The 25,927-nt window shown below is 48.3% G+C and overlaps 1 protein-coding gene across 4 annotated transcripts in view; it reads right to left on the bottom strand.

Annotated features, from left to right (window-relative positions):
• Positions 1-25,927, bottom strand: part of TRMT112 (tRNA methyltransferase activator subunit 11-2) — a 347,607-nt gene that overhangs the window by 191,932 nt on the left and 129,748 nt on the right. Inside the window, exon 1 of one of the 4 annotated variants that reach the window (XM_050757362.1) lies at positions 21,468-21,471. The exons of the other annotated variants lie outside the window; for them this stretch is intronic. The gene's annotated coding sequence lies outside the window, so the exon portion shown is untranslated. Of the gene's footprint in view, positions 1-21,467; positions 21,472-25,927 lie in introns of those variants that run through there. 4 annotated transcript variants of the gene reach the window in all.

Genomic DNA, 25,927 nt, shown 5'->3' with positions numbered 1-25,927 from the left:
CTCTAAAAAACACCCTTTTCACTGTTTTTCTTGGACTTAGCAGCAATCACGCAATAAACTCCATTTCTGCTTCAAAAAAAAAAAAAAACAAAAAAACCTGTAGACTATGGAATAGTTATGTTTACTATGTTCAAGGAAATACATGCTATGTTTGAATTTTTTTGGCCAAAATAAAAAAGCAGCAGCAGCAAAATCTGACATAGCAGCTTTGACAAAGAACCAAATAGAAATTCTAGAACTAAAAAATAACCAAAATTAGGAATTCCACTGAATTCCTAATTCCTAAAATAGGAATTCAATTATTAGTTTATTATACATAGCTATAGAGAGAATTAGTGAACTGGAATATAGGTCAGAATAAACCTGGCAAAATAAAGCATGAAGAAACAAAACCTCTCTGTCTCTTGTCTTTCAGAAGAGGGATGAAAAGATCTAATCTGTTTCATTAGAGCCTCAGAGGAGTGGCTGGAGGAAATGGTGCAGAGGCATTTGGAAAGATTACGGCTGAGATTTCTCTGGATTTGAGAAAGGACTAATGTTAATACTCATAGATGAGTTAATACTCATAGATTCAAGAGGCCCGCAGACACCAAGTAGGATAAATAAAGAGAAGGAAGAAGTCATTGCAGCTTTGGCTGCTTCACAGAGAAGCCACTGTCCCTGCCATGATGATGAAATTCCAAGAGGCATCACATCAGCCCCTGCCCCACTGTGACCCTTGCCCAGTCCCCATGGATGGAGGAAACTGAGTCATGGTGTCAGGGAGCCATACCCTGGTCACTGCCCAAGAGCTACCTTGGAATCCTCATTTTGAAAGTGAAATTGCATAATTTTCACTCCGTGTACTCCAGGGCCTGTGTATAAGACACTAAACTTTAGAAGCAAGGAGGTAGGACAAGAAGAAAGGCAGTTAACTTGGCCACCATACTGGTGACAAAGGTGTGCACCAATGGGAGGGGAGCTGGCGTAATGATTCAGCCTGGAAAGGTGAGTAGAACCAGAGGGAAGGCACGAGGATGAGCCATCAGGACCGGGTGGAAAATTTCACTGGGATCTGTGCAGTCCCTACACCCAGCCTCCTGCAACTGTCCTCAACCCTTCAACCCCACGATCCCATTCTACCACAAAGATTATATAGCTCCTTCTTTACTGTCCTGAAATGGAATTCAGAGATACATTTTTAGACCTCAATATAATTCCCTGACTGTAATAAAGAAGAAATAAAGATAACTTAAATAAAGTAATCTGTATTATAATAGATAAATGTTCAAGCACAACCCCACTAGGGACATGGTCTTCCAAATGGGTGAGTAAGTCTTGATAAAAATTGGAACAAGACAAAGTACAATCTCATTTCACATGATAGTTGAAAACTTCAGGCTTCAGTTAAAAATATACATAATATAAAATATAACATATTATATATTTTATATATAGTAAAATAATATTAGGTTTTAGGAGCTGAATGATTTTAAACAAGGTCTTATAATAAAATTAAATTTTGAAATTATAAGACTTCTTCAGCATTTTGGAATAACTTTAAAATGATTTAAAATGATTTTAAATGTAGTCCAATGGACATTCAGAAGTTGTGCTGGGTATGGATGATTCTTGGTGGTGTGGGACCATCTTACCCACTGTAGAACATTTTAAGTCCCCACCCTAGTTTTTGCAGATGCCAACAGTGTTCTCACCAAGTCACTGTGATACAAAATGTCTCCAGAAGTCTCCAAACCTATTCCGGGTTCCACCCATGTTGAGAGCTCCTGGTTTAGGGTGTGGGCTGGGGCTGGCGCTGTGGGTGGACACTTGTTCCTCTGACTGCCTGCTGGCCTCGCCACCTCTGTGGTCCACAGCCTCAGAAAGAACAGTCCTCATTGGCTTTTTCTTCAAACAGGACCCTGGGGATGGCTTTAGTAGCTCCTGGAACAGGGGAATCTTGGCCCTGTCTAAGGTCAGGCATCTCCCCAGCTCACTGAAGAAGAATGTGAAGTGGAGAAAGGCTGAGAAGGGCCCCATAAAAGGCGGAAAAGTCACTTCCTCACTTTTCCCCAGTGAGAGAAGATGAACTTTGATTATTTGTCCATAAAACACACTCATAGCAAGGGCCTGGCATGGAGCACAGTGTGGGGAGCGGAGGACAGGGTCCTGCCCTCCTAGAGTGTACAGACTGGGTGTGTGGGGGAGAGAGACAATAAACAAGGAAATAAATGGTTGCAAGTGTCCCAACAATCATAGGAAAGAACAAGTGCTGTGTGTGGAAGAATAAACCAGAAGGACGCCACAAAGAAGGGACTGTTGGCGTGGGGGCGGCCACAATAAGTTCCCACTGTCTTCAGAGCTTTGGGCCGGGAGGCGGGCACCCAAGCTATACTCACCCGTGAGGCTGTTGTTCTCCCGCCAACTTTAACAACGATTTAGGTCTCACTGGACGCACAAGGTATATGTCCTTTCATAAAGAATGCAGAGCAATGGAAGAGTGTGTGTGGGGGTCTTTATCAAAGAAATTGTGAAATTCCAGCAAAATACAGTTTTGGAAGGAAACTCTCTTAGAGGCTCCCCTTTGGTGGCCTAGCATCATGGAAATGAACCAAAGAAGAAAGGAAACATTTAAAGAACATCCTAAGTTTTAAATTAGACCTAAATGCTGCAATCTCATCAAATAAACACCCAATCCACCAAATTCTAGCCCCACTAGCAGGAGTTAAGGAAGGAGCACTCTCTCAAAATGGCACCGGGGGCCAGCCCTGTGATGGGTGGACTCAGGTCATGTGACCCCAACTGCATCTTCAGGACTGATCTCTTGTGAGGCCCCTAAAGCCGTGCTCCCCAACCTTTTGGCACCAGGGGCTGGTTTTGAGGAAGGCAAATTTTCCAGATGGTGGGGGATGGGGGTGGGGGTGGTCTCAGGATGATTCAAGTGCATTTCATTTATTGTGCATTTATTGTGCACTCTATTTCTATTATTATTACATTGTAATATATAAGGAAGTAATTATACCACTCACCATAATGTAGAATCAGTAGGAACCCTGAACTTGTTTTCCTGCAATGAGACGGCAACAGATCATCAGGCATTAGATTCTCATAAGGAGCACACAGCCTAGATCCCTGCATGCGCAGTTCACAACAGAGTTTGTGCTCCCGTGAAAATCTAATGCCGGCACTGATCTGACCTGAGGGGCGCTCTGGTGGTCATGTGAACAATGGGGAAGCGGCTGTAAGTACAGATGAAGATTCACTTGTTCACCAGTTGCTCATCTCCTGCTGTGTGGCCTGGTTCCTAACAGGCCATGGACTGGTACCAGTCTGTGACCCAGGGGCTGGACACCCTTGCTGTAAAGGCTCCTGGGGCTGGCTGGGTCTGCTTGTGGGTAAGGGAGAGAGGACAGAAGCCTGTGCAGCTCAGGAGCCCACACCACAAAATGCCCTGTGTCCTGGATCCCAAATTCCTGAAAAGGCTAAAGTAAAGGGCGATATTAGAGGATATTGAAAGTTTTGTTCCACAACTCCAAAACTTCTTTTATTGCAAAAAGATTTCCTTTACCAAGCTTTGACATATATATATATATATATGTCTGTGTCTATGTCTATGTCTATGTCTGTGTCTGTGTCAGTGTCTGTGTCTGTGTCTGCATCTGTGTCTGTGTCTATGTCTATGTCAGTGTCTGTGTCTATGTCTGTGTCTGTGTCTGCGTCTATGTCTATGTCTGCATCTGTGTCTATGTCTATGTCAGTGTCTGTGTCTATGTCTGCGTCTGTGTCTGCATCTGTGTCTGTGTCTATGTCTATGTCTGCATCTGTGTCTGTGTCTATGTGTCAGTGTCTGTGTCAGTGTCTGTGTCTGTGTCTATGTCTATGTCTGCATCTGTGTCTGTGTCTATGTCTGTGTCAGTGTCTGTGTCAGTGTCTGTGTCTGTGTCTATGTCTATGTCTGCATCTGTATCTGTGTCTATGTCTATGTCTCTGTCTGTGTCTGTGTCAGTGTCTGTGTCTGTGTCAGTGTCTGTGTCTATGTCTGCATCTGCGTCTACATCTGTGTCTGTGTCAGTGTCTGCGTCTGTGTCTGTGTCTATGTCTATGTCTCTGTGTCTGTGTCAGTGTCTGTGTCTGTATCAGTGTCTGTGTCTGTGTCTGCATCTGCGTCTGTGTCTACATCTGTGTCTGTGTCAGTGTCTGCGTCTGTGTCTGTGTCTATGTCTATGTCTCTGTCTGTGTCTGTGTCAGTGTCTGTGTCTGTGTCTGTGTCTATGTCTATGTCTCTGTCTGTGTCTGTGTCAGTGTCTGTGTCTGTGTCTGTGTCTATGTCTATGTCTCTGTCTGTGTCTGTGTCAGTGTCTGTGTCTGTATCAGTGTCTGTGTCTGTGTCTGCATCTGCGTCTGTGTCTACATCTGTGTCTGTGTCAGTGTCTGCGTCTGTGTCTGTGTCTATGTCTATGTCTCTGTCTGTGTCTGTGTCAGTGTCTGTGTCTGTGTCTGTGTCTATGTCTATGTCTCTGTCTGTGTCTGTGTCAGTGTCTGTGTCTGTATCAGTGTCTGTGTCTGTGTCTGCATCTGCGTCTGTGTCTACATCTGTGTCTGTGTCAGTGTCTGCGTCTGTGTCTGTGTCTATGTCTATGTCTCTGTCTGTGTCTGTGTCAGTGTCTGTGTCTGTATCAGTGTCTGTGTCTGTGTCTGCATCTGCGTCTGTGTCTACATCTGTGTCTGTGTCAGTGTCTGCGTCTGTGTCTGTGTCTATGTCTATGTCTGCATCTGCGTCTGCATCTATGTCTGTGTCTGTGTCTGTGTCTGCGTCTGCGTCTGCGTCTGTGTCTGTGTCGATGTCTATGTCTGCATCTATGTCTGTGTCTGTGTCTGTCTGTGTCTGTCTATGTCTGCATCTGTGTCTGTGTCTGCGTCTGCATCCTAATCTGCGCCTGTGTCTGTGTCTGTCTGTGTCTATGTCTATGTCTGCATCTGTGTCTGCATCTGTGTCTGTGTCTGCATCTGTGTCTGTGTCCGTCTGTGTGTGTCTATGTCTGCATCTGTGTCTGTGTCTGCGTCTGCATCCTAATCTGCGCCTGTGTCTGTGTCTGTCTGTGTCTATGTCTATGTCTGCATCTGTGTCTGTGTCTGCGTCTGTGTCTGCATCTGTGTCTGTGTCTGCGTCTGTGTCTGTGTCTGCGTCTGTGTCTGTGTCTGTGTCTGTGTCTGTCTGTGTCTATGTCTATATCTGCATCTGCGTCTGCATCTGCATCTATGTCTGCGTCTGCATCTGCATCTGCTTCTGCCTCTGCGTCTATGTCTATGTCTGTGTCTACATCTATGTCTATGTCTGTGTCTGCGTCTATGTCTATGTCTGTGTCTACATCTATGTCTATGTCTGTGTCTGCGTCTATGTCTATGTCTGTGCCTGTGCCTGTGTCTATGTCTGCGTCTATGTCTGTGTCTGTCTGTGTCTATGTCTATGTCTGCATCTGCATCTGCGTCTGTGGCTGTGTCTGTGTCAGTGTCTATGTCTGCGTCTACGTCTATATCTATAGCAGTCAGGATTTTCCAGAGAAACAGAACCAATGGGATATAGATAGATGATAGATGTGTACATAATATACATAGATGGATAGATGATTGATTGATAGATAAATTAGATAGATGATAGATGATAGATAGATAGATAGATAGATAGATAGATAGATAGATAGATGATAGATAGATAGATATGAGATGAGCATTATTAGGGGAACTGGCTCAGGTAATCAAAAGTTGAGAAGCCCTGCAATATGCCATCTGCGAACAGGAGAAATAGGGAAACTGGTAGCATGGCTCAGTCCAGGCACAAAGTTCTGAGAACCAGGGGGCCAATGGGGTAATTTTCAGTAGGAGCCAGGGGCCTGAGAAACAGGGATCTGCTGGTGCAAGTCTCAGAGTCCAAAGGTGAGAGAACCTGGAGTTGTGATGCCCAAGGGCAGGAGAAGAAGGATGGCCCAGCTCCAGGAGAAAGAGAGCAAGCAAATTGGACTTTCCCAAGCCTTTTTATCTGTCCTGGCCCTCAGCCAAGTGGATGGTGCTCCCTGCACACTGAGTAAGGGTAGATGTTCCTTACTCAGCTTACTGATTCAAATGCCAGTCTCTTCCAGAAACATCCCCAGACAGACCCAGAAATCATGCTTTACCAGCTGTTTCATATTCCATAATTTTATCAGGTTGACACCAAAAATTAATTATCACAATCTCTATATGTATGATCTAGATCTGTATCTCTATCTGCCTATCATCTAGCTGAGAGATGTATTAGAAGGTACTGGCTCATGTTATTATGGAGGCCAAGAGGTCCCATAGTCTGTTGTTTGCAAACTGGAGACCCAGGAAAGCTGGAGACCCTGAAGAGCTGGAGACCCAGGAAAGCCGAAGACCCAGAAGCTGGAGACCCAGCAGAGCTGGTGGTGTAGTTCGAAGGCCTGAGAGCTCGATGGTCAATGGTGCAGATTCCAGTCTGAGTCTGAAGGTGTGAGAACCAGGAGCACCAAGGACAGAAGATGGATGTTCCAGCCCAAGCAGTCAGGCAGATAGGGAATTCAACCTTCCTTTGCCTTGTTGTTCTCATCAGGCCCTTAACGGGTTGTATAATGCTCGCCCACATTGGGGAGACCATCTGCTATCCTCAGCCCACTGATTCAAATGCTCATCTCTTCTGGAAACACCTTTATGTAAACACCGGAAATGATGCTTAGCCAGCTACCTGGGCATCTTGTGGCCCAGTCAAGTTGACACATAAACTTAACCATCACATCACCCTCCTCTTTCAATCAAATATTGGTTAGGGGTCATGCACTCCAAGGAAGCTGGCCTGGTGGCTGGCCCACTCTGCACTGGCCCCTCTATGCAGGCTCTGGCCCCCTCAGCTTTAGAGGAAATTAAAGGGTACTTCTTTAAGGGTCATTTGGAATGAATTCATTCTTGCCAGGCACTGAGCCAGGGGGTGCTGCAATGACCATGACAGGCCAGATGCTGCCATGGCAGAGGGGGTATCAGAGGAACCTAAACTGGCCATCATGGCCAACCTGCAGTGAGATCAATGGCTTCTTTCAGGGAGTGGCATGATTCGATGGGGAATGTGGAGGAGGAAGAGGGAAGTCAGCCAGACCCTTGAGGAGGCCATGACAGTTGTTCACTGATAGTTCTCTGCATCAGGATGCTGGCCATGGAGACAGGGAAAAAGTGAACAGATTCAAGAAATATCTTGGAGATGGAGCATACGATTTAGTAATAGATCAGATGAGGGGTTTTTAGATTGTGTTGTCACAGAGGCAAACCAGGAGATGGGACTCACATGCAAATGACTTATTAAAGAAGTGTTTGCAGGACAAATGGGAAGGACAGTGGCCATGCAGGACAAATCCCAGATGGCCTTGGCCACCCAGCTCTTCCCCACTTTCTTGCTTGTCATTTTCAGAATAACTGTTGATTGTGCTGGGAGTGCAATATCTTGATATAAGGAGGAACTGGCCGGAACAGTCCAGGGTCTCTCCCTGTCCCTCCTAGAACAAGACGTCCTGCAACATCTGAGCTCAGTGAGTCAAATTCCCCTAGGTATAAAACCTAGAGTGGAGTATCCTTTGGCATCCCTCAGCTGTGGTGCTGCCTAGGGCATGTGCAGATGGACTCCACCCTCTCTGGCCAGCTTGCCTGAGCCTTGTTGGGGGGCAGGGACCCTAGGCTCCTGCTGTCTCCTGATGCCGGTCCGCGAATAAAAAAGTTGCTTTGCTTAATTCGCAGTGTGAGCTTTCTGTCTCACCCAGCTCATGCAAGTGGTAGAGTAACCTCCCTTACAGAGGGAAGCAGGATCGGGAGGAAACCACACAAAGGTTCAGTCTCAGGTGAGAGCTGAGCCCCAGCCAGATCCCGCAGGATACTCTGCAGCCTTAGTGATGTCCCAGAGCTCATCCCACCTTGAAGCAAGGGAGCTGGGCTCTCACAGGGCTGCAGCAGTCAGCCACAGGCTCCTAGACACTTCTGGCTTTTAGGGGTATCTGTTAAAGTGGCAGGGAGAAGAAAAGGGAGACTTTAAGGATCATACCAGGTTATCTGCCGCTGGGTGGATGGTGCCACCATGATTGAGATGGAAAGATAAGGGGCAGCAGGGGTTCGGGGGATCAAGGACTGGACTCCTTGAGTGTGAAGTGCCTGTTAGACGTTCCAGTGGCGATGTCAGGTAGACCATTGGTATGAATCTGGGCTCTGGGAATGTGTACAGGGGGGCTGGACTGAAGGTACGCTTCTGGGAGTCACTGGGTGTGGCTGGTATCTGAAGCCATGCCACTATCCACAGGGCCTTGGCATATGCCATCCCTTCTGCTGGGAACTCGCTGGCCTCCTCCTCACTTGTTAACTTCTACTCATGCTGAGGCTCTTGGCTCAAGCATCGATTCCTTAGGGAGTGTCTCTGACCTCCCTGGCTGCACCAAAGCGCCCTGTTAACCTTGTTCTCCTGAGAACCCGAACTTCCTCTCTGTAGCAATGGCCGCAGCTGAGGGTTGGATCTATTTGTGTGATTTTGTGGGTTTTATCCACCATGGGGCCCTCAGCTTCCTCCTCCCGTGCTTGACAGAGTATTGGAGTGTCGCGCTGCTGATGGCTCTGCTCTGACGAGGTCTTTCTAGCCCCAGAAGCTTGTTCACGGGGCCCCTTTCATTCCCACCAATTTATTTGTCCAGCTTCATCTCTTGCTGAGCTATAAATGCCAGGAGACCTAACTGCTCACCCTCCCCGAGTCAGCTGTGTGCGATCCTGTCCCATGACTCTGCAGATACCATGTGACCCAGTTCGCAGTCGCCTCCTGTCCCCATTGCTGGAGCCAGCCTCCACCTCTCAGTGGTCCTTTCTGAGACCAGACAGATTAAATGAGGCGCGTTCAGGGTGGTACGGCTGTAGACGAGGGGGCCTTTCAAAAATGCCTTCTTCTCGAGGCTCTCTCCAGCCCTCTCTCCTAGAAGAGCACGTTTCTCCTGCTCTGTGTCTCCCCTTGGACCTTGTAATGCGGTCTGTGTTTTTTGAACATCCCTTGGCAAAACTAGGGTGTGTGCTTTCTTGCCTGAGGGCTGCAACCACACCTGAGTCCACATCGAGACTCCCTGGAGCAGAGCCCAGCCCTGGCATGCAGTAGTCAGAGTGTGTGGAGTCGCGCACTGCTGCCGTGTGCATCTGTGTGTGTTCAGTACAAAACTGCAGAAGGGACACCCCTTCATCCCTTGGGGTCACAGAAGTCCCTATTGTCAGGAAAAAGGCCTGAAAACCTCAGCCTCTGCTTCCAGATCCTGACTCACACAGGTCACCTCGACCTTATAAACAGCTCCTGCAAACCTGTGTTATTTTATGGCTTTGTTTTTATCAGTGTGTTTTGTCTAACATATTCTGAAAAATTTAGGACTTCCCGAAAATATCCCATTTACATGTAAAAGAGTCTGCTGGGAATAGCTAAAAGGAATCACATACATTTTTGCATGGGAACGAAGTCTTTTAACATTTAGTATTGTTTTTATGGTGGTAAAATATACATAGCATCAAATGTATACCGTTTTTAAACATATGGTTCAGCAGCATTTAGTCCATTGACATTGCTGTACAGCCGTCGCCACCACCCAGCTCCCGAACGCTTCATCTTTCCAAACTGAAGCTCTGTCTATTAAATACTCTGCTCCTCCTTCCCCAGCCCCTGGGAAACATTATTCTTTCTGTCTCTATGAATTTGGGTACTCCAGGCACTTCCTATGTGTGGAATTATACAGATTTGTCCTTTTGTGACTGGCTTATGTCACTTTGCATAATGTCTTCAAGATTCATCTGTGTTGCAGCCTGCATTTCCTTCCTTTTTAAGGTTGAATAATATTCTATCATCTGTAGATACCCCCATATTGACAATGCTTTCTTATTTTCTGTGTTCTCCGTGCTCTGGCATTGGGATCCTTGATCCTGGAGAGTCTGCCCCCCACAGGGCTAGCTGAGTTCTAGAGCTAGCAAATGACTCCTCTGCAACACACCTTTGACACGCGGACCATCCAACCCGGAGCCCATATTCCCAGCCGCCTTCTTTATCACAAATTCACACACTGAGCCAATAATCCACCTGGCCAAGTCACCCCAGGGCCAGGTCCTGGACAAGTAGGGACAGGCCCTATACTCCAGAGTCCACCAAAATTATTCAAACCATCCAATTGAAACAGCACACCTACCCCATCATACCCATTCTATCCCATGAAAACCCCAGTAAAGGCCACGGGCCACTCTCTCACCTGACAGCCCTGGTGCTTCCTCATGTGGCCCTGGGTGGCCGGCCGTGATCCTGTTTCTAGGGTGAGGACAAGCTTCCTCCTTCACGGTGATCATTTCCTTGTCTGGGTGTCTCCCCTTTCCTGATTAAAACAAACTGAGGCAACGTTTTAACACATCATGTTTATCCATTCATCCAACGACGGACTTCTGGGTCATTTCCACTTTTGGGCTGTTGTTTCTTAGTGGAATATTTCAAGCAAAAAAAAAAAAAAAAATTGTATGCAAAAGAAGAAGCAAGCATGGGCCAGGCACGGTGGCTCACGCCTGTAATCCCAGCACTTTGGGAGGCCGAGGCGGGTGAATCATGAGGTCAGGAGATCGAGACCAGCCTGGCTAACACAGTGAAACCCCATCTCTACTAAAAATACAAAAAATTAGCTGGGTGTGGTGGCGGGCGCCTGTAGTCCCAGCTACTCAAGAGGCTGAGGCAGGAGAATGGCGTGAACCCAGGAGGCCGAGCTTGCAGTGAGCCAAGATTGCACCACTGCACTCCAGACTAGGTGACAGAGCGAGACTCCATCTCAAAACAAAAAAACCAAAAAAAAACACAAAAATTAGCTGGGTGTGGTGGTGCATGCCTGTAATCCCAGCTACTTGGGAGGCTGAGGCCGGAGAATTGCTTGAACCTGGGAGGCAGAGGTTGCAGTGAGCCGAAATCGTACCATTGCATGCCAGCCTGGGTGAGATTGAGACTCCATCTCAAGAGGAAGAAGAGGAAGAGGAAGAAGGAGGAGAAGAAGAAGAAGAAGGAAGAGGAGGAGGAGGAGGAGGAGAAGAGGAGGGGGAGGAGGAGGAGGAGGAGGAAGAAGAAGAAGAAGAAGAAGAAGAAGAAGAAGAAGAAGAAGAGGAGGAGGAGGAGGAGGAGGAGGAGGAGGAGGAGGAGGAGGAGGAGGACAAGGAGGAGAAGGAGAAGGAGGAGGAAGAGGAGGCAGCAAGCATAATAAATACAAGGACTAACCATGTGCTGTCACCTGACCTAAGAAACCAGAGGTTCCAACTTCCCCTGACTTCTCCTGAAGCCCCCATGTGTCCTCTGGCCCCCATCCCTTTCCTTCCCAAGGGAATTGCTCTACCCTATTAGCATCATTGTTACCGAATGGACCTGGAGTCCGCTAGCCCAGCACAGTAAGCCAAATATCTACATTGAGGTTTTGAGGTGGGAGAAAGGAGGGTGTTTGTTTACTGGGTGCCACTCGGGAGCTCCAGACCTCTGTGGTGGCCTACACACAAGGGTTGTAAAGACAGCGATAAATTTCAAGAAAGCAGAAGTTACAAGGAAAATCGTATCAGTACATGGAGGTTCTACCTTGGTCTGGCCTAAAGAGGAGGAATATCTTGAAGCAGAGGATTGTAGGTCATAGGCGGATTCGAAGATTTTTGATTTGTGATTGGTTAAGGAAGCAAAGCTTTGTCTAAAAACTTGGGGTCAGGGCCGGGCTCAGTGGCTCACGACTGTAATCCCAGCACTTTGGGAGGCTGAGGCAGGCAGATCACCTGAGGTCGGGAGTTCGAGATCAGCCCAATCAACATGGAGAAACCCCATCTCTACTAAAAATACAAAATTAGCCGGGCATGGTGGCGCATGCTTGTAATCCCAGCTACTAGCTTGAACCCAGGATGGGGAGGTTGCGGTGAGCCGAGACTGCACCATTGCACTCCAGCCTGAGCAATAAGAGCAAAACTGTGGCTCAAAACAAACAAACAAACAAACAAACAAACAAAAAACATTTGGGGTCAGCAGAAAGAAATGTTAAGGTCTGGCCTGTGGCTGTGCCCTCAGGAAGAAATTTAGAACAAAAAACAGCAGTCAGAATTCAGGCCTCAGTCCCCCTGGTCTAAGTCTACATGGCAGCCGATGGCATTTGCCATTCAGTGGAGATCTGGGCTTCTGAAAAACAACTCGGGACATAGGTCAGGATGTTGCATTTCATTTCTACAGGGAACCAAACCTCTGGTGGTGCTAACTTATTTGGGCAGGCATCACTTTAAGACACTGTTACGGTCTTGCTTATCAAGGAAGTTGCCGTTTACTTCTCGAGGCTAGCTAAGTGCAGGGAATTTCCCTTGAAGGAATTCAAGATTTTCCTTTATTTCCATGCTTGGGGGGCTCGGCAGGCCCCTACGAGGGGTCCCTGCTGTACCCGCCCCAGGCAGGATTGCAACTTTCACTACACATGAATGTCCTCATAAACAGCATATGGTATAGTCTTGTACGTTCTTGAATTTGACAGGAATAGCATTATTTGATCCAGACATGGGCCTGTTTCATGCAGCCATATGTTTTTGAGATGCATTCATGCAGAGGCCAGCAGCTTTAATTCATCCGTCTTCCTGGCTGTGTAATATTCCATGCTTCGAAGGCATCACATTTTCTATATCCACTCTCCTATTGATGGGCACTCAGATGTTTCCAGTTTTTTAAACTAAATCATGAACATTGCGTGTCTGTGTGTGTTGGGGGTGGAGGCATCTCTAGGGGACAGAGTCTGGAAGAGAATTGAGGGAGGAGGATATGTACATTTTTATTTTACCAGATAGGACCAAACTGTTCTCCAACTGATAAACCAGTTTGCACCGTGACCAGCCGGGTCTGAGGATTCCTGGTGAGACAGAGGAGCTGACTCCCACCCCTCACAGCTCCTCCACACTGGAGACATCCTTTTGTTCATGCTCTCCTCCTCTGCAGGCGATTTGGCATTTGGGAGAGTGGTTTCCTGGAGCTTCTTGCAACCACGAATGAAATGGTTTGGCCAGGACGTTTCTGGAAGGGAACCCCTTGTTTCTGCTGCAGGGACCCCAAGGGGTGTATTAGGCAGCAGAGACAGCCTGGCCAACCATCACACTATTTCTGCTTTTGAGAGAGTTCTCAGGACCCCAGAGAGGCACCCCCTGGCTGTTTGTGGATGTGCATGCTGACTCTCTCCCTGTCCCTGGGAAGGAGATCTCCCTGAGACGCACCCCAGCCCCCTCTCTGACCTGGAGTTTTGGTGTCCTGCCGATCCCAGGCGACAGTGGACAGTAGCTCCATCAGTTTCTGGAAATCGGTTTGGCAGATGTACAGGCATCAAACAAAAAAAAATTTGCTTAATAACGTGCGTGTAGTGAAGTGTTTTTGTGCCAGTGTGCTGTGACAATGCAAAGCGTTTCAGTAAAGAAGAGGCAAATTTCTTTGAAATTAGAATATTCAAAGTAACTACTCAACTCAGGCCTTTTGATATTGCCTTAAGAAATCTGTTTTGCCCATAAAATCATGTCTCCGCTGTTCACACCACTCAGCTGACATTTATTTCAATTTTCAGACAGCAACTTCTTCCACTTTGCCTTCTGTAATTCAAAATGGAAATCTTTAAGTCCTCAGGAAATTGTTTTTATAATATTCTAAAGTGAAAATACTTGCAAATGTGTACTTTTTAGAACAAGCGTAAATTTTAAATTCAGGACTAAAGTAATCTTTTATGTGTGAACTTGTCTCTACTGTAAATCACAAGCGTTTTATTCTTTATTCTTTGAGCGTGTCTCAACTGCCCTGCGTTTTCCTGAGACTGGCATTGCTGGGTAGGGGTTTGAGCTGGGCTCGGAGGCTGCTCTACGTGCTTCATATGCTTCCAGTGTTTGCTTGTACAGCTGGTGCGGCCGCAGGCCTCTCCAGCCTATGGACACCAATAATAATCTGCTAATGCCTGCTATGGGTTCTTGCACCCATCCTCAGTTGGGGTCTTGGCTCCCTGCAAGTTTCTCTCAATCCCCCCATATATCGTGGGTGTCCCACCTGTGCTCAGGCCCAGGCAGCTGCCAGCTGGCATCTGATGGGCACCAACACTGCTGATGCTTGGCACACCGGCGCTAGTCTTTGCTGGACAAAGCCGTCCCTTCCCTTGGCCCAGCCCCTGGCGTCTGTCTCCTAGTGCTCTGGGTGGCAGGTGGGGAGAAGGCCCATCTCTATGGTTTGCTGAAGGGCTCAGGCTATGCCATTAAGCCCTATGTGCCTGGAAGGTTTTGCAAGAATAGCTCTTTCAGGTTTTACTCAGTCTTTCTAGGACCCGGATATGGCCAGGCTAGGCAGGCGCCTGGGCTGAGCGCAGAGGTCGAGGCCGGTTATGGTCTCAGGGTCCTGCTCCCTGCAGTGCAATCTGCACTTGTTTTTTTTTTTTTTTTTTTTTTTTTTTTTTTTTTTTTTTTTGAGACGGAGTCTCGCTCTGTCGCCCAGGCTGGAGTGCAGTGGCCGGATCTCAGCTCACTGCAAGCTCCGCCTCCCGGGTTTACGCCATTCTCCTGCCTCAGCCTCCCGAGCAGCTGGGACCACAGGCGCCGCCACCTCGCCCGGCTAATTTTTTGTGTTTTTAGTAGAGACGGGGTTTCGCCGTGTTAGCCAGGATGGTCTCCATCTCCTGACCTTGTGATCCGCCCGTCTCGGCCTCCCAAAGTGCTGGGATTACAGGCTTGAGCCACCGCGCCCGGCCAATCTGCACTTGTTAATGCATCAGCCTCTGCTGCCCGCTCCTGCCCCCTGTTCCTCCAGGAAACAGGGTTCTAGGGCTGCCCCATCATTTGCTGGAAACTCACATCCCAGCTTGAGCTCACACTGTACTTGGAATACAGTTTCCTCACAGCCAGAAATGCGCATCAACCCATTAGCCATATTCCTAAATGTGCAGCATCTCAGACCCTTCCATGGAGCATCTGGTACTACTTGCCGTTGGGTGCCATTGAGCACAGGAGGAGTGACGGACACCTTCAAATATCAGGAGAAGGTGGGGACAGAATTGAAGTCTCCAGAGTTCTTCTGACTTCAGTTATCCAATGAGGAAATGAGCAGGTTGTACCCATTGACCTCCAAGGACACTTTAAGCTCTTTAAACTATTAGGAGAAAGAATTAAACCTTATTGGCTGGGTATGGTGGCTCACGCCTGGAATCCCAGTGGTTTGGGAGGTCAAGGGAGGATCACTTGAGGCCAGGAGTTTGAGACCAGCCTGGGTAACATAGCGAGACCCCATGTATACAAAAAATTAAAAAATTGGTTGGGTGTGGTGGCACAAACCTGTAGTCCCAGCTATTCAGGAGGCTGAGGCAGGAGGATCACTTGAGCAAAAGAGTTTGAGGCTGCAGTGAGCTGCAATCATGGCACTGCACTCTAGCCTGGGTGACAGAGTGGGACCCTGTCTTAAAACAAACAAACAAACAAAAACTTACCTGAGCCGCCTCTCTTTCAGTGACCTCGTTTGGAATGTCCATCCATTTTCAGCCTATGTGGTCTGGGCCACCTGTTTGTGTAACCTGTTTATACCATTAGGACCTGCTCAGGCATGTTGCTGACTGTTCCATTTTCATCATTCAGTGGGTTGTTGTCATTACGGCCAAACACTCCGACTTGGCAAGCCTGGTAATGCCCAGCTCAAGATGGGCAGCTCTACCACGGAGTCACTGTTGTCCCATGCCAGGCATGAGTGTCTGTCTATGAACTACTTTTCAATGGTGACCAATTCTCTGCTGCTGCCAGTATTGCCTGGTTCTTGTGTCCACACCGTGAATCCCCTATCCATTCTTTCCAGATGCTTTCCACGCTTTCCACAGCATCCTTCTCTACCATGGGCAGCTCTAGTACCACAGGATGTGAAGAGATGTGGCCCATGTGGCAGAGTTACTTATCTGGCACCTGAACCTTCTAGAGAGACAGCCATTTCTTGCTCTCAGATCCAACAAAACTGGCAGTCTCCAAGTCATCTGATAAAGAGGTTGGAGCAGTATTCCCAAGTGTGCCATGACAAGGGACCATCTCCAAAGTCCCAAGAGGCTTACCAAGGTCTGTGCCTTTTCCTTAGCAGTAGAAGACACAAGATGATGTAACTCATCCTTTACTTTGGAGGGAATGTCTCAGAATGACCTACACCACTGGAATTTTTTTTTTTTTTAAAGTCTCGATTTGCTCCCCAGGCTGGAGTGCAGTGGCATGCTCATAGCTCACTGCAGCCTCAACTTCCCAGGCTCAAGCGATCCTCCCACCTCAGCCTCTGGAGTAGCTGGGATCACAGGTGCACACTACCATGCCCAGCTCATTTTTAAAATTTTTTGTAGAAATGGGGTCTCTCTATGTTGTCCAAGCTGGTCTTGACCTCCTGGGCTCAAGCAATTCTCCTGCCTCAGCCTCCCGAGTAGCTGGAACCACAGGCATGCACCACCACGTGCAGCTACTTAAAAACATTTTTTTAGACATGGAGTCTTGCTATATTGCCTAGCATGGACCCCTGGATCTTTATTGAGATAGCAGACCCTTGAACCACTCTAGGGCTTATCTCCCACTCTCTGCAATGCATGGGTGCCTTACAAGGGCATGTAGGGTATGTTCCACTTCCTGCTTACCAGGTCTGATTAGCATGACATCTTCAATGTAGCATCCCAATGTGATGTTCTGTGGGATGTCCAGATGACTAAGGTCCTTGTAAATGTGTAATGCTGCTATTCCAGGTAAGTGCAAATCAGTTTAGATACATCTTCTTATAGGGTTTCAGAGGGTACACACACCAGATCAACAGCTTTACACCGAATTCCAAGGCTGTGCTGATCTGTTCTACAGAAGACGTTGTACGTGGCACAACAGCAGCACTTGGGGCTCCCATGCAGTCAGGTTTACAAGAATCCATCATCATCTGCTACGATTCAGATGACTTTTTCAAGGGCTGTACGGGCTAATTAAAGAGGGATATAATGGGGACAACCCTCTTTGCATCCTGTAAGTGAATAAGGGTAACACTTATCTCTCTTATAATGCTCAGACTTAGTATTGCTTCTGGTTTTCCATCTTGTTAAGTGTCTCCAAGCTAAACATGTGCTCAGAGACTGAAGAAATGGCCACAGAAGGTTCTCCAGACTCACTGGCTTCCTGAAAGGTAGACTTGGGCCAGAACTTCATTTATCACATGGCTTCTGTAGACCCCACTCTAATGGGGGTGGTCACGATGGTATTTTGGGTTCCCTGGTAGCAGTGTCAGATCTGACCTGTATTCACCAGTCCTTGAGAGGTCTGGGCATCACACTTCCCCACTATGAAAGCTATTCTGATAAATAAGCAGAGCAGAGGGATTGGGAGAATCCTACTATGTGGGCTTTCAGGATCCTTCCTCAAGAGGACCTTTCTTCCCTTCAATCTGCGGGCTCTGAGTCTGAGAACTGGTGCAAACCTAGAAGTTGGGGGAGAGATAATAATGCTTCCATTGAGGTGGCTGGCCTCAGCCTCCTGCTCACACATTCTTATCGTTTTTTGGTTACATAAGTCAAATAAGCACACTGGCTGCCCATCTACCCTGCCTCCAGAAAGAACACAGCCTTTTTTTTTTTTCTTGTTTTTCTAGATGGAGTCTTGCTCTGTTGCCAGGCTGGAGTGCAGTGGCACGATCTCAGCTCACTGCAACCTCCACCTCCCAGGTTCAAGCAATTCTCCTGCCTCAGCCTCCCAAGTAGCTGGGATTATAGGCATGTGCCACCACACTCAGCTAATTCTCGTATTTTTAGTAGAGATGGGGTTTCACCATGTTGGCCAGGATGGTCTCGATCTCTTGACTTCATGATCCGCCTGCCTTGACCTCCCAAAGTGCTGGAATTACAGGCATGAGCCACTGCACCCGGCCAGAACACAGCCTATTATTCATTACCACAGAGCCCTGCATGTCAGGCTCCTGGTGGCCTTTCCACCCTCTCTGCCCGTTTTGGTAATGGCATCGTCTTGCCTCTGAGGGTTAAGAGTGCTACATGGCTTCTGTCGTTTTGGGATCCTCTCTTCTCCATGGACACTAGGGAGGTCAATTCTATAGCAGTCTCCCGTCGTCAATCCTGTCCTGTAAATGATGACCACAACCGGACTTGGCAACACCGCCGGGGCTTCCTTCACTAGTGCGTGTCTTACAGTCTTCGCAAGCAGAGTCCCCTGGGACTCCTGGGAACATACAGAGGGAGTAAGTTCTCCAGTCTTCCATGGTAACTTCATTGTAACATGTGCACCTTCTGAGCCATTTGATCCCTTTCTTGATCAAAATCTGCCAAGGTAACTCCAGCATTTCTTCCTCATCTCTTGCAGGCCATTGTTGTTGCTAAATCTCAAGATGGCAGCCCAGTGGAGCATTAGGGGCAGCTCAAGCTGCCCTTGTCATGATGAAGACTCCTGAGTCACGGGACAGTGCCCCTCATCAGTAAATTCTTCCCTACCTGGCCTGCTATTCCACCCCTAATCTCGCCCAGCACACTCCATCCACTCCCAGGCATGTGCTTCCAGGTTTGTAGGTGCACATTAGCAGGAACCTGCAGTTCCCCTCCCTCTCTTCCCTCTCCTCTTCTCTTGTATTGGGCTACAACCAGGCAAGCCTTCCCAGCTGGCCACGCAGAGACTTGACCATCCAAACAGTCTCTGTGCTGCAGGTGGGATTGTTCTAGCCCACCTTTCATGAAGGAGGCAGCCTTTCAGGGGTTCCAGGCTTACAGGGAGCAGGGGGCTGTCGTTCCATCTCTTCCCTTCCCATGGGCTCCAAGCCTTATTTCCCATCCCCATGGGACTCTTAAAACCAAGACCTCCGTTCAATTCCACAAAAACCCTTTGCTCCTAATTGCTCAGGCTTTCTCTTCCATTTCCCTGTTTGTTCCATGGAGTATTTCTTTTACGTTCTTGTAAGCCCAGCTATGCATTTCAAAGAATATCTGTGGCATTTAATCTAGCATGTTTACAGGCTTCATCGTTTTCATTGTTGTTGCTATTGTTTTCATAATATTGAGTCCTTGATATTGTAGGAAGCAGAACTCCTTGTGGTTTCTCTTTGCTTTTAGCTTCTATCACAAAAAAGTCATTTTCTGTTGCAGAACAAATTGAACCGTGGTTTCCGTGCTAGCATGTTCCAAACAATTAAAGTACTTCTTGCCTCTTTCCACCCCCGGAACTTTGGGGGAATTAATTTGGGAGTTGGGAGCAGGTTGAAATTTGTAGTGGGAGGGTCGTATTAATGTAGGATAAAATCACTGTGATGTGGGGCAGGGCACATCCTACTGTGCCCTCCCAACGCCCACATAGAGTCTGCTTTTGATTGGTACTTTATTTATTATATCTATTTATAAATATTTAGTTTTGTTTTCTTCTAGGTCTTTGCAGTTCATTTTTCCCCTCCTTTGACACATGTGCAATCTATTTTTGTGTGTGGAGTGAGGTATGAATCCAACTTTCCTCCCCCATATGGCCAGTGAATAGTCCTGGTTCTACTTCTAAAGACACTCCTGCTCTTGCCCACTGAGTATGACACATCCATTATTTCTGGGCAGGCAGTTCTGTTCCACTGACCGGCTGTTCATCCATGCATGGAATCAGTAGGAGTGTGTTTGGCTGCAAGTAGGAGAAAAAGAACCCCCAACCAGCTACGCCTTAGACAGGTGGTGGGTCTCTTTTTCGTGTGTAGCTGTGAATCCATAATGGACAGTTTCTGGCATTGGTTCAGTTACCTAATGTGCCACCAGGGACCACACCCTCCCCTTCTCTCTTTCCATCCATGTCATAACCATGTCTGTCACCTCCTGGGTACAGATGGCCACTGTAGCACCAGGCCTCTCCTCTGCTCTCAGGACAACAGAACGAAGCGTGCCAGCAGCATCTGCCCTTTCATCGGGAGTGCGAGGTTTTCTAGAGCCCCAGCCGACTTCTGTTCATGCCTTCTTGGCCAGCACCAAGGCACTGGCCAATTGTAGGGAAAGCTGGAAAAGTGGGTAACTGGACTGTCCTAAGTGACTTAGAGCAATGGTGATTACCTTGGGCTGGGTGTGAAGGCAGGAGCTCCGGTCTGAACCGCTGTAGTGTTGCCCTGAGAGAATATTGTGCCTCGGGGTACTTGTGCAGGAAAAACCAAACCAAAGCCGGAATTCCTGGATGTGGCTGTTTTCCCACAGGGCTTGCATTCCACGATGGGGGGTGTGACACACCCAACCTCCCCCAGCAGGACTGGATGATCTGTTTAAATCACACCCCACTTGACCCCACAGGAGTAGGTGGAGAGCACGATGTGCCTTGGGGACCCCAACTGAGTGGGGTGGACAGCAGGGGGTGGTATACAGAATGACACTTGTGATATTACCATACCATAAGAAATCTATATTTGGTCTCTGCTCCTGGTTCTTGGCACACAGCCTCTAAAACCCTTAGAATCTCTGGCGTGGTAGGCCGGGCGCGGTGGCTCAAGCCTGTAATCCCAGCACTTTGGGAGGCCGAGACGGGCGGATCACAAGGTCAGGAAATCGAGACCATCCTGGCTAACACGGTGAAACCCTGTCTCTACTAAAAAATACAAAAAACTAGCCGGGCGCGGTGGCGGGCGCCTGTAGTCCCAGCTACTTGGGAGGCTGAGGCAGGAGAATGGCGTGAACCTGGGAGGCGGAGCTTGCAGTGAGCTGAGATCCGGCCACTGCACTCCAGCCTGGGCGGCAGAGCGAGACTCCGTCTCAAAAAAAAAAAAAACAAAAAAAAAAAACAGAATCTCTGGCGTGGTAAGAGTGCCTTTAGTATGCTCATCAGATGACTGGTGGCTGGGGGCCCCTAGGTAGCCTTAGGATGGGACTGGTCACCAGAAAGACCAAGGCAGGACTAGCCAGCCCCACCTCCCAACCTCCAGGGATGGGAGAGGGGCTGAATGTTGAGTTGATCACCAATGGCCAATGATGCAATCAATTCCGCCTACATAGTGAAGCTTCCATAAAACCCAAAAAGACTGGGTTTGGAGAGCTTCCGGGTTGCTGAACACGTGGTGGTGTCCTGAGAATAGTGCCCGGGGAGGGTGTGGAAGCTCCGCAGCCCCCCTCACAGCCCTGCCCCGCGTGCCCCCCTCCATCTCACAGTTCATCTGTGTCCTTTGTAATCTTCTTCACAATAAACTATAACTGTAAGTGTCTCCCCGAATTCTGTGAGCAGTCTTAGCCAATGAATTGAACACGAGGAAGAGGTCGTGGGGACCCTGACTTAGAGCTGATTGGTCAGAAGCACAAGTCACCACCTGGGGCCTGTGATTGGCATCAGAAGCGGGAGCAGTCTTGTGGGACTGAACCCTCACCCTGTGAAAATCTGACGCTAACTGCAGGTAGTTGGTGTCAGAACTGGATTAAATTATAGGACACCCTGCTGGTGCCCCCTGAGAGCCGCCACCCCCCGTACATCTGGGCACAGGCATATTCTGTGTTGAGTGGTGCGGGATGTTCAGGAGTGGGGAAACGCTCTGCTATTTCCTGTATCTTACACAGCAGCTCATGCCCTGCCGAGGCTGTAAAAATCCCCCACCAGTATAGTGGCTTAAGAGCAGCACTGACTTATTATCTTACAGTTCTGGGGGTCGGAAGTCTGAAGTGGGTCTCACTGGGCTAAGATGAAGGCGGCAGTGGGGCCAGTTCTTTCTGGAAGCTCTGGGGGTCCCCGCTACTGGAAGCCTCTCCTCCGTCTTCAAAGCCAGCAGCCTCGCGTCTGCCAATCTCTCAGCTTCCGTCTGCACATCAGCTTCTCTCTTCGGAGGACCCCTGTGATTCCTTGCAGCCCCTCAGGATCATCCCCCACCTCCAGATCCCGAACTCGGTCTCAGCTGCAAAGTCCCTTTTGCTTATAAGGCAACACTCACAGGTTCTGTGGGTTAGGACCAAGCTGTTCTCCGTGTTGTCCCAGGTGAGAGGCAACGGCGGATTCTCCCTGCAAACGGAAACCCAACGCAGGGTGAATCGTCCCAGTCTAGGAAACCAAGAGACTCAAGCATAACCAATGAGAAACTGCCAAGTAACCTCTAACTAGGGACTTTCCACTTTAATTAACCAAATGTTTTCTTTGTCTGGCTTTTGCAAACCTCTCATAAGAGCTTCCCCCTCATGGCCCCTTGGCGGAGTCCTGAGTAGCTCTAGATCCAGTGCTGCGATTCATGAATTGCTGACTGTTCAAATAAACTTACTACAAATGTTAATGTGCTCAAATTTGTCTTTTAACACACCCAGCAGGAATGAGTGTGGATGTCCCCCAAGACATTATTCCATGAGTGTCGAGATCAGCTTTACTTAAGAGAGCCTTGAACTGGAATCACCCCAATGAAATCTTGTAACAGCTCTGAACACTGAAGCACGGGGGAGCTTCCTGGCTGGTGAGCACATGGATGTCCCAGGTAGGTGAGCTGCCTGGTTCCCCAGAGAGCGGGCATGGCTGGTGAGCACATGGATGTCCCAGGTAGCTGAGCTGCCTGGTTCCCCAGAGAGCGGGCATGGCTGGTGAGCACATGGATGTCCCAGGTAGGTGAGCTGCCTGGTTCCCCAGAGAGCAGGCATGGCTGGTGAGCACATGGATGTCCCAGGTAGCTGAGCTGCCTGGTTCCCCAGAGAGAGGGCATGGCTGGTGAGCACATGGATGTCCCAGGTAGCTGAGCTGCCTGGTTCTCTAGAGAGAAGGCATGAGGCTCGGGGTTCAGGACCCCCGCAACCTTGTCCCGCACATCTCTGCATCTGGCCAGCGCTGATCTGTATATTTTATAATAAAACTGTTATTGTAAGTACAGTGCTTCCCTGAGTTCTGTGAGTTGTTGCAGCAATTTATTGAACCTGAGGGGTTTGTGGGAACTCCTGAATTTGTAGCCAGTCGAAAGTGCAGGTGGCCTGGGGACCCCTGAACTTGCCGCTGGTATCTGAAGTGGGGGCTGTCTTGCTGGGAACCACGTCCTCAAGCCCTTGGAGTCTGACACTAACTCTAGGCGGCTGTCAGAACTGAATTACCATCCGCCAGTCGGGGTTGAAACAGAATATTCAGAAATCCCATGTAGCTGAGCAGAAACGTGCTTGAGAAGGGAACCCCACATCTGTTTAGAAAACGGTTTTAACACAGACACATCCAGAATCAAGTATAGCAATGATGAAGTAGATCAAAATGACAGCATTTATATTTTTGTGCTAAGTTCAGAAATATACATCTTTGGCATTTTAAGAACTTACAAAGTTTAAGAGAATTTGGCATATTTGAGTCTTCACATCAGACGTGTGATTCTAATTTTAAATGTGCTCTTGAGTCATGGATTTCGGAGCCCTTTCAGTAACCCATGAGCTCAACTCATGATCCCTTCAACCAACTAGCCTGACACCAGCGATCATCCTCTGTGGCTGCAGGCTGAAATCTGACCAAGTTGGTAAACAGTTTTTGAATATTTAAAAATCACCATAATTATACATTTAATGTATTTGATTTATAAGCATCACGTAATGACTTGGGAAGCTTTGTTAGTCAGATAATTGAAAAACTTAGAAAATGGAATATAATACATTTTGATTGCAGCTTAAAATGTTTAAAGGAATTTAAATTAACTAAGTAGGTAAATAATACAAACATTAATTAAATTCCTCCTTATAAATGATGATTGAAATTTGCCGGATCTATTCATAGAATAAGATTTGTAAGTTGTATTTGAAAGCTCACCGAGGGCGGGTAGAGGAACGGGCAGTTGCTGTTCAATAGGTATAGAGTTTCAGTTATACGAGGCCTAAAGTTCCAGAGATGCACACAGCACAGGGCCCACAGTTAACAGTACCACACTGTACACTTAGAAGCTTGTGGAGAGAGTTGATCTTGTGTTAAGTGTTCTTACCACAATTTTTTATAAAAGCAATAGAGCTAAAAGTTCAAGGAAGAATTAGGGCTTAAAAATCAACTTTACTTATATTTATTTATTTATTTATTTATTTTTGAGACAGGATCTCGCCTCTGTTGCCCAGGCTGGAGTAAAGTGGTGTGATCATGGCTCCATCAGCCTCCACCTCTCAGGCTCAAGCAATCCACCCACTTCAGCCTCCTGAGCAGCTGGGACTACAGGTGCATGCCATCATGCCTGGCTAATTTTTATATTTTTTTGCGAGACGGGGTTTCACCGTGTTGTCCAGGCTGGTCTTGACCTCCTGGGCTCAAGTGATCCTCTCACTTCGGCCTCCCAAAGTACTGGGATTACAGGTGCGAGCCACCGAGCCCGGCCTAAAAAACAACTTTAAAAACCAAACTATTTCTGAAGTCTTTTTCCTCCTCAAAGGCTGCCTTCAAGAACACTCAAAAAAATCACTGGAGCTGGACCAGAAGGAGGCTGGAATAAGGTGGATCCAGCTGTCACCTGCCTAGATGAGGCCCACAACAAATGGGACGGTAGGCACAGCAGGCGGTGGCCTCGAGGGCTCAGTAGGAGCCCTGGACCCAGGCTCCCAGCATTTAACAAGTCCCCAAACTCAGGGACAGGCTGAGTGAGCTCAGAGAGAACAGAGGATGAAATTGTGGATGGAGATGAATTACAAGCACGAGCAAAACAGGCTCTATTTATTTCTCACTTGAGGTTGTGGCCCGAGAATGGATCCACCTTGTTTCCTCCCAAGGACTGGAGGGGAACTGAAGGGCGGCTATGAGGTGCATCTCGCCGGCCAGAGAGGCGCTCAGTGCTGGGTAAGCAGCGAGCCCTGTGTCTCTTCCCCTCTTTTCCCTTTATTTCCCTTCTTCTTCTTTGCTTTTAGGCTTTTTGCTGTTTTCTTGCTACCTCCTCCTCCCTGCATCTTGCTGGTTGCACTGCTGCGGAGTCTGGGGCCAGCACGTCTGTCGTCCCCCGAGCATGCGGGTATTTGCCCATCATGACTACCCCAAGCCCCAGCTACCACGGAGGCCTAGGGCGGGGGTCTGATCCCCACGGGGGCCCTCCCCACAGTGCTCAGGCACTTCCTTGTCAGCAATAGGTGCGGAACCAATGGAGAAATCACCACGACCTTGGCTAAGCCCCCCTCTGGAGATGGGTGAGTCTCACCAGGGCCCCATCTGGGAAAACAAAACAGTCCCATTGATGACTCTGTCCTCGGCACCCAGAGCCAGAGCTTGGGGTGGGAGAGAGGGGGGTGGGGCTGTCTCGGACACGGGGCCTCTGGAAGACGCCGTTCAGATGCCGAACCCCGGGAGCTTAGGACTTGCCCAGGCACTCTGAGATCCGACTGTTGCTAGAGGCTGTGTGATGGTCCCCACAGTGGCCTCAACCAGCCCAGCCCGCAGCATTGGAAAGGACCACTTTTCTCATTTCCCTTTTGATCTTACTCTGAAAGTGAAACTTTAAAAGAAATGGGACTTTATTCTTGTGCTTATCACCTGGGTCTGCCACAGAGTACTCACCTTCAGCCAGCAGCTCCGGACCTGGAGGTGCTGCCCAAAGCAGCCCTCAGGACAGTCTGCAGTGCCCTAGGGTCACCAAAGCATCCCAGCCACTGTGCCTCACAGCCTCTGTGAAAACGAGCCACGACAGCCCAACCACCTGGGTCTTCAGAGCTTCTTGCCTGCTTGGCGTTGCCCTCTGTGATTGGCAGAAGAATGCCCCCCAAAGATATTCAGGTCCTAATCCCTGGAACCTGCAAACATTCCCTTATATGGCAACAGAGACTTTGCAGATGTGATTAAGTTCAGGTTCTTGAGATTAAGGGAGATTATCCCACATTATCTGAGAGGTCCCTAAATGTAATCACAAGTGTCCTTCTAAGAGGGAGGTGGAGGGAGATTTGGTGAAAGAAGACGGACACTGAGCACTGAAGCCAGGAGCATGGCTTGGAAGCCGGAGGAGGCGAGGATGGGCTCTCCC

The sequence above is a fragment of the Macaca thibetana genome, chromosome 14 (assembly GCF_024542745.1).
Source record: "Macaca thibetana thibetana isolate TM-01 chromosome 14, ASM2454274v1, whole genome shotgun sequence".
NCBI lineage: Eukaryota > Metazoa > Chordata > Mammalia > Primates > Cercopithecidae > Macaca > Macaca thibetana.
This window is presented reverse-complemented; position numbering and strand designations above follow the sequence as displayed.